Here is an 8961-nt window from a genome sequence, read left to right on the forward strand (position 1 = left end):
AGTGCTTTTTTGGCCGTGAAGAGCTAGCGGTTTGTTAACGGTGAAGAGTTACGGACGCATTTCGTCCGGATCCGGAGGTACAACCTTGGTTTGTTGGATGAGAAGAGCTAGTTGCTAGAGGTGAAAAGCTAGTGGTTTGTTAGCAGTGAAGAGTTAGTGGTTTGTTAACAGTGAAGCGCTAGTCGGTTAAGTGGTGAAGAGCTATGGTTTGTTAGTAGTGAAGAGCTGGTGGTTTGTGAGGAGCGGCCACACAGAGTGGTCCCTGCTTCCAGGGATGTTGAGCAGTGGCAGGGGTGGTACCTATACCAGAGACATACTGGGGCACCAAAAAAGCTGTGGTTAAATACTATTAGTCTGCTCGTTTGGTCTATTCTTTCTTTATACTGGTATTTTGTCTCGGACAGGTTCAATCTGTCGGTTGTTAGCCATCCAACGCATCGAAATTATGAAACTCATTTTTGGTTAATCAATCAACAACTGTTTTAGGATTCTAATTCAGACTCCAATTATTCCTCCCGTTGAGATAAATTGATTAATTTGATCAGATGATCAAACGGGAATCAAGATAGATGGATAGATAATAGACAGAGAGACAGACAGACAGATAGATCTCTAGATTTCTAGACGGACAGACAGATGTTGATAGGCTGTCAGTTCTTCCTTCATCAGTGTTTCAAACCATTGGTCAATAACTTCCATCATCATGCTACAGAGATAAACACACACAAACGCACACTAACACACACCCACGCACACTCGCACACAAACACAAACAAACTCGCACACACACGCACACACACACACACACACACACACACACACACACACACACACACACACACACACACACACACACACACACACACACACACACACACACACACACGCGCGCGCGCGCGCAGACTGACCCTCACGCCCCCTCCCGTCCCGTCCCAGCTCAGCCCCGGGAGGGCGGAGTGGTGGTGGTGGGGGGGGGGGGGGTGGTATATACCGGAGCTCAGTGAGTTCAGGGCAGCAGTCAGAGGTCCGTCCGACGCGCGCACACAACCACACACACACACACACACACGCACACACACTCCGAGCTACACGACTCGAACACCCCGTCCCACCCCGTGCGTTTCTCGCGGGAACCTTCCGGAGACTGTCAGGCGAGGACGCGCTGACGGGTGCGGGTCCGGGGGACTGGGACAGGGACAGGGAGCGGACCGGAGGAAGACTGGAGAAGGGTTAGCGAGGCACCGGGCAGAGACGCTCCGACTCACAATACCCTCCGGTCGTCTACCGGAGTTTTCCCCGGTCGTCTAACGGAGTGTCTCTCCGGTCGTCCTGGCGGCGGGCGGCGGCAGCCCCCCCGTGGCGCGACGAGGAGCCGTCTCATGTCTCGCTCTCCGGGGGGTCTCCTCCACATGGACTCGCCTACTAAGGAGATCGAGGATTTTGAGAGCAACTCGCTGAAGTACCTGCAGCCGGAGCAGATCGAGAAGATCTGGCTGAGACTGCGGGGACTGTGAGTAGCGCCGTTCTCATCCTAACTCTAACCCTCCCTGATATCAGACTGATAGTTTAGGCCTACCGTGAGACCGTTATCTTTCTAACCCTAACCCATATATCAGACTGATAGTTTACAGTCTAAAACCGTTATCATCCTAACCCTAACCCTGATATCAGACTGATAGTTTACAGTCTGACACCGTTTTCATCCTAAACAGTGGCGGGGTTTGAATATTTTCAGTGGGGTGGCTAGGGTGAGACCAGAGATCATTTTGGGGTGGCGCATAAATCTAAATATGATATAAGGCAGGCCTCGACATTATTGGTTCTACGCTTGCCCGGGGCAGGTGAACTCTGTGATCGGGCAGCTTAAATGTGACATGTAGTCGCCCGTTTGGGAAAGGGATTTATTTTTGGTTGAAAATACACTTAATATGCCTACAAAATAAACGTCCTCCTATATCGCGGGAGCGGAACTTTCTACAGCGCTGTGCGTTGGTTTTTCGATAAAACAGGAGAATAAGAATCATAACAACAATTGGTTTTCAGTCACTTCCGTATAGCCAACCGCCGCATACGGAATAGAAAAAAAAGAAGACTCACTTTCGTTGCCTTCCTTCAGTCTCCGAAAACTGGCTAAGTGCCAGGTAAATGTATCTGAATTCAATAAATATAGACACCTGAAAATGAGACACCACCAGGGCATGAAACAAAAAGGCAAAGGAAGATTCCTTTGGTCTGTCTTGACAGCGGGTAAACGTTAACCATTGCGATTTTGACTACCCCGCAATCGGATTCATCAACACAATTTCACTACATTACGGGTGTAGTATGTTGAGGACATTTTAGGACACCGTATCGACAAAAATCACAACGACATGTTGCTATTGATATATGTGCGGGAACAGCACTTAAATCTACGTTCCGGTTGATATCTGTTTTAGAAATGACAGACTTCAGGTGGAATTGTTTTAGGAAAGAAATCACTACAAATCAATGCAAATATTTTTTTTCATTCTGATTGGTGTAGTAGTTGCCAATGTCCTGTTACTTACTACAGGTCATTATTTGCTGATCATTTTGCATTATAATGAATCGGGATGCAATTAATAGTTTGCAATATTCACTAAAAATCTATACAAATAAATGTTGTCATTCTGATGCTGTAGTAGGCCCTATATGTATATATTAATTAATTCATTTTCAGGCCCTAATATTTCTTCTGTTGGGTAAGCTGGTTTGAAAGCTGTGCAGACATAATTGTTATATTTTGTATTTGAATACATTTTTATAATTCAACAAATACTTTGGTTGGTTTTATACATTTTCTTAATAGGACTACATTTTCCACTTTGGGCAAGTATGTTTTGCTATTGGGCAAGTAAAACATAACAGCCACTTAACAGCCACTTGGCACTTTGGGCAAGTGCCTTAAAAAGCTTAATGTCAAGGCCTGATATAAGGCATCTTGAAATGTAGGGAATATTTAAGGCATGTACACGCTGTAACTCTACGTCATAATATTAATTCAGACTGGTGTAATTGTCTAATACATTTTACTTTATTACTTTCTTGCAGTTACCTATGAGCAATTTTTTTTCTGATCAAAAAACATCATCAGAAGAATTTCATTTCTGACTCATTTTAAATGTCACATTTCAAAAGGCCTCGTGTTTATTGATTGAACTCAGATTCTAAGACAAGTGCAGGTTGGTCTCAGCTTTTCAGGTCTGTTTAAAAAAAAACACTAACTCGACCTTCTGATCTAACACTGTAAAAGTAAAAAGTTAAAATGCAGTGCATTTGTCAGAAAATAAATTACACAATTGCAAAGACATTATTTTGTTAAATTTTTGAATCCCTGCCTCTAAGATATACAAAATACGTAAACTTGGCATAGATTCATCTTCAACAGCGGTATTCTGCGATTATTGTGGTTTGTAGCAAAGCGATTCACAAAATCACCAAAATCCAGGGCTTTTGCTCGTCTTGACTCTACACTTAAAACTCCTAGATTGCTTAGTCGAACATCATCCATGGTAGATTTAAGGTAGGTCTTGACTAGTTTGAGTGTGGAAATGCTTCGTTCACAGGTAGCTGTACTCACAGGTATGGCAATGGCCCATTTGCATAACCTGAACAGCTCATGGAATACCTCTTTGAATGGTTCAATGATCTTTGTGATTTCCGCAATATCAGAGGGCATCTGTTCACCAGATGTGGACATAAGAGCCAGACATAATGCATAAGTGTCTGCGAAAAAAGAAAGAAAATGCAAATACGACAAGGGTGGCCAATGGGGTGGCCGGGATTAATGGTGTGTTCCTGAATCCTCGGACGCCAGCCTACCGAGTCGGAAGTCAGAGAGTAGACCGAGAGCAGTGATGACGCTCTCAACAAAGTGGCTGCGCCCGTGAAGAGATTTATTTTCTTTGTATTTGTACCTCGTTGGTCATTTTAATGTCGATTTCAAATGCTCTTACACACTTGATTACATTGCTACTTCATTCCTGTCACCAATTTATGCATTGCACGGTCTTGATGTGTGTGCAATACAATGTTAAGTTGTGTTGTTTGTTTTCGAGCTGGTTTGCTAAAGAGGCTAATGTAGCTAACAATAAATAACGACTAGCCAATGACATGACACAATCACAAAGTCACACGGGAACGCTATAAATGCCCCGAGACCAGAAATGACGTCAAAGGTGCAACTCGGAAGGCTGGCGTCCGAGGACTCAGGAACACACCATCAGTCTAGGGTGGCCCCGGCCACCCCTGGCCACCCCCTAGCTCCACCACTGATCCTTAACCTAACCCTACCTGATATCAGACCGATAGTTTACAGTCTCAGACCGTTATCATCCTAACCCTAACCCTAACCCTGATATCAGACTGATAGTTTACAGTCTAATTCTGTTATCATCCCAACCCCTACCTCATATCAGAATGATAGTTTACAGTCTAATTCCGTTATCATCCTTACCCTAACCTTACCTGATATCGGACTGATAGTTTACAGTCTAAGACCATTATCATTCTGGTCTGATATAATACTGATAGTCTATAGTCTACGATCATTATCATTCTGGTCTCCTGATATCAGACTTACAGTCTAATTCCGTTATCATCCTAACCCTAACCCTGATATCAGACTGATAGTGTCCAGTCTAAGACCTGATCCGGTGGCTTTGTTGTGTTGCTGGTTTTTTTTATCCCTCATTGAATAGATCTGATTATTGGTTCTGAACATTTATCTTTGTGATTCTGTCCTCACCCGTAGTTATGGAGGTCTCTCAGTGGGAGGTACGCCCTGAGGGTTTAGAACGGGCCACGTGGTATGGAGCTTTATCTTTTATTCAACTTTTATATATTTTTTTAGGCCTAATGTCCGTTCTATAGGCCTACGGCCCGCTCTGTAGGCAGTGGGTCAGAGCTGATCAGTAGGCCTGTAGTGCAGTGGGTCAGAGCTGATCAACACTGTGGGGCCATTATGAAGTACCTAAACCCCATTTCTACCAACATAATGACATTCATATGCTCATGGATCCACTAGACCTGCAAGGGTTCAGTCACTCAGCACGGACCCAGGTAGACCTTCAGGGGTTCAATAACTCAGCATGGAGCCTGTAGATCCGCAGTGAGCCAGTAGACCTGAGAGACTGACCCAGGTCTACCTGGGTCAGTCTCTCAGCGCGGACCCTGGTAGACCTGCCCCTCCGAGCACCAGAGCTCAGCCTCCTGCGAGGACCATCAGCTCTCCGAACAGACCCTGAAGGGAGGCAGCTGTGGTCTGCGTTTGACCTCGCAGTCGGACCCCTTCCGCTTTCCCACTTCCGCCGAAGGGATCAGCGCCCCCCCCCTCCCTCCCTCCCTCCCCCCTGTGGTGGTCCGCTGGCTACATGGCTGCTGGGGACGTGTGGGGGTCATGGTGTTGGGCGCAGCGTCATACCGGCAGGACGCCAGCGGCAGAGATCCGGTTCACACCATGAAAGCAGCCTCTCTCTCCTGGATGGCCGGGAGCAGCTGGCCACGCAAACAAACAAATGCTCATGTGCGCTACGCTCTGCTGCCCAGCTGAGCGCACGCATGAGGTCTCGCTGCACTACCACACACTGTACACGCACCGACAGACGCACACACACCTGCTGCCAGAAAATCCTACCCCGTGGAGATAAACTAGAAATAACTGAAAGGAATTAAGAAACTAGAAATAGAAAGGTAAATGATGCAGTGTGAGCTAACACATACTATAACATAAAATGTATACAAATATAACAGCCGCAATCATAATGTGGACAAGAGTCGGCTTACAGCCTATTAAATGAGGCAGAGAGGATGTTGTCTATTGGCTGACCATAACGGGCCAGCAGCATAATGACTGGACCATAATGACGGCTGACCTGGGACGACCTGAGCTCTGAGCAGGGTATCCTGTCTTCACTGATCTCATTACCAAGCTAGTTCTCAGAAGGGCTTCCCCATAATGGCTGGAAGGCCAGCCGGCTCCTGGCTATCTGACAGGGCCCAGCAAGGGCCAGGGCCCGGCCCCTGATGTCAGCCCTGTACTCTCTTCCCCTTATAGAGAGGACACACTGGAGAACACATTGGAGAACAATGAAGCCATAGAGAGGGGAACCCTGAAACTAGAGAGAGGCAAACACATTGGAGAACCCTGAAGCTATAGAGAGGAGAACCCTGAAACTAAAGAGAGGAGAACACATTGGAGAACCCTGAAGCTATCGAGAGGAGAACCCTGAAGCTATAGAGAGGAGAACACACTGGAGATCACAATGGAGAACACTGAAGGATTCTGGCCTGGGGCTCCGGAGTGCTAGAGTGACCAAGAGTGATTGTCTTACCGGAAAATAAGGAATACTATGTCTTGGACTGAGACTAAAATCCAGGACACAACATGCATCCATTTTGATTATGGATGTTGTCCGCAAACAAGCTTCAAGTACGATCAGTGCTTTCTTGGAGTCACTTGAAATCCAGAGAAAGAAATGTAGAAAAAAATAAATAAGTAAACAGGAATAACAGTTATTATATTGTTAATGTTCGATAAAAAAATAAGTAAGCATGCTGTTTGAGGAGCTCTGAAAGAGTCTCTGGTCAGATCTCTTTATCTCCTCCTGACATGCTGTGGTAGTAAAACAAAGGCATGGGTCCTATCTCGTACTATTGTCTCCCTGTTTTATGTGCTCTTTGAAGCCGCAATTTATCATTTATTTATTTGCTGTAGTTGTCTGCGAAATACCTATTTTATTTACAGGGGTCGAATCCCTCCACTGAGATCACACACATGTTACAAAGTGGCCAATGAAACCAAAAGGACATCTGATCTCAGAGTCAGCTGACCTCCTGAGAACAGAGCGAGGGTTTAGTTAGTATAAGAACATCTGGAGACTCCAATCTAAACAATGATGATGGCTCATTATTGGTGCCGTCTAGCGACATGCGGTCATTAGGGAATACAACCAGTTGATCAGTGTTGTTTTGGCCACCGTGTTTAGTGTGAATGAAGAGTGGGGGAGGGTGGGATTCATAGTAGAAGTTATCAAATTAATTCCTATTTATGGACACAAGGGTAGGGAATCTTAATCCAGGTTTTCGAGGAACGTCAAATGAGATGACTCTGACCCCTCTCCTCTCTTCTGTCCCACAGGAGGAAGTACAAGAAGACATCCCAAAGGTAAGTTTGGTCCAGAGCTCCCAGGTCCTCATCCTGGTCAGACCTTCACCCAGTCAGACCACCACCCGGTCCGACCAACCCCCAGTCCCACCACCACCACCACCACCTGGTCAGACCTCCACCCGGTCCCACCACCAACTGCCCCCCCACCAAGCTCAAATGACGACTGCCGGCCCTGACGTGACCCAGACGTCCCTGAGAACGGTTGACGTAGTTTGTGTCCGAGGTGCGGGACAGAGCGATGACTCATGTAGCGCAGTGTGAGCTACAGTATGCTAGGGCCGCGGCCAAGGTCCGGACCCCGCGGCGCTACCCATGAACACGTAGCCATGCAGCTGCCTGATGAGCGTCAGAAGGGGGTGTAGCTGGGGTCCTACAGGAAGGTCCCGTGATCTCCATGTTGAGCGGACCCCTCTCTCGGTTTATTCGTTAGACCCACTGTTGCCTGGGCTTCCCTGCACTTTCACTCTGGCTGCATTCCAAATTGAAATGTCTTAAACACAAACAGAAATGTCATTCACTCTCAACAACATTTTAATATGCTTGAAGTGTGCATGTTACTTCAGCCTCTATAGTGCATCATGTGACAAGAGCACTTAAAACACTGTGTTTGTAGCAGAAGGTTAAGAGTCCATGTGCAGCCGCTGATAGGATTAACTCTCTGAACCCAGCTGCAAAGTAATGAGATTACCGGAAGTCTACGCGTTCACAGTGTGTATGTGTGTAACAAGATATTTCCACAGAGACGACCCGATCCAAATTAAGAAAAGGGCACACAAATCAGTCAAAGGTCTGCATTTTTAAAAGGGGCATAGAAGAATGTAATATCCAGCGTAGTTTGACGTTTCTCATTTCCTTACAGAGAACAACATGAGTTCCTCTAGGGATGTCCCTTTAATCCCTTAACCCTGCACCCCGGGAATACTGCCAGCCCAACAGCAGAGAGGTCGAGTTCTTGTTTGAACAAAGTCATAGGGACAATTATTCAGACATACAAAGGGATAGGTATAGGGAAAGCTCACTCTAGCTGTCCTTAGCCTCTCTCTCTCTCTCTCTCTCTCTCTCTCTCTCTCTCTCTCTCTCTCTCTCTCTCTCTCTCTCTCTCTCTCTCTCTCTCCAGATGAGTGAACACAGAGCAGTGTTCTGATGCTGCACAGAGACCAGATGGGGGAAGAAGGGCATTGAGCGTCTAGTGGGTTCAAAACAGACGGAACTGAACTCCAGAAACTTTATTGTCCACCAAAGTGAAAAGATTAAGTTTCCCGTTAGATTAACTGGATGATTAATTTCTAACATTTATTTTGCCTTTGTGTATGAAATGCCGTTCCACAGATAGTGGTGTAGAGATGTTGCTTTGGAATGGGGCCGAATAATGAAGAATATGGAGAATTCTGGCCAGTCATAATTTCTAGTCCCTAAGGTCTCATACTGTGGTTACAACTGAGGACCTCAGGGAGGCCTCGGAGGACACACAGTTATTTATTATTTCCTTCACATCTTAGGGGCAGTGTTGCATGGTTTCCTCACAATACAAAGATCAACAGAGACAGTGAAACAAGGGAATAACCCGTTCTACATCAGGGGGGATCTCCATGAGTCCTGGGTCTGGGGTGGTTTCGGGTCTGGTGCTGTCCTGGGTCTGGGATGGTCCTGGGTCTGGGCTGGTCCTGGGTCTGGGCTGGTCCTGGGTCTGGGTCTGGTCCTGGGTCTGGGTCTGGGTCTGGTACTGGGTCTGGGTCTGGTCCTGGGTCTGTTTCTGGTCCTGGTCCTGGGTC

At 46.5% G+C, this 8961-nt stretch overlaps 1 long non-coding RNA gene across 1 annotated transcript; it reads left to right on the forward strand.

Moving 5' to 3' along the window:
- The first annotated feature begins 1023 nt into the window (after positions 1-1023).
- Positions 1024-8749, forward strand: LOC130377318 (uncharacterized). The gene is made up of 3 exons (XR_008894146.1): positions 1024-1510; positions 7160-7186; positions 8307-8749. It is a non-coding gene; the product is annotated as an uncharacterized LOC130377318 (long non-coding RNA).
- Positions 8750-8961: the final 212 nt, after the last annotated feature.

This window comes from Gadus chalcogrammus, chromosome 23 (assembly GCF_026213295.1).
Source record: "Gadus chalcogrammus isolate NIFS_2021 chromosome 23, NIFS_Gcha_1.0, whole genome shotgun sequence".
In the NCBI taxonomy this organism is placed as follows: domain Eukaryota; kingdom Metazoa; phylum Chordata; class Actinopteri; order Gadiformes; family Gadidae; genus Gadus; species Gadus chalcogrammus.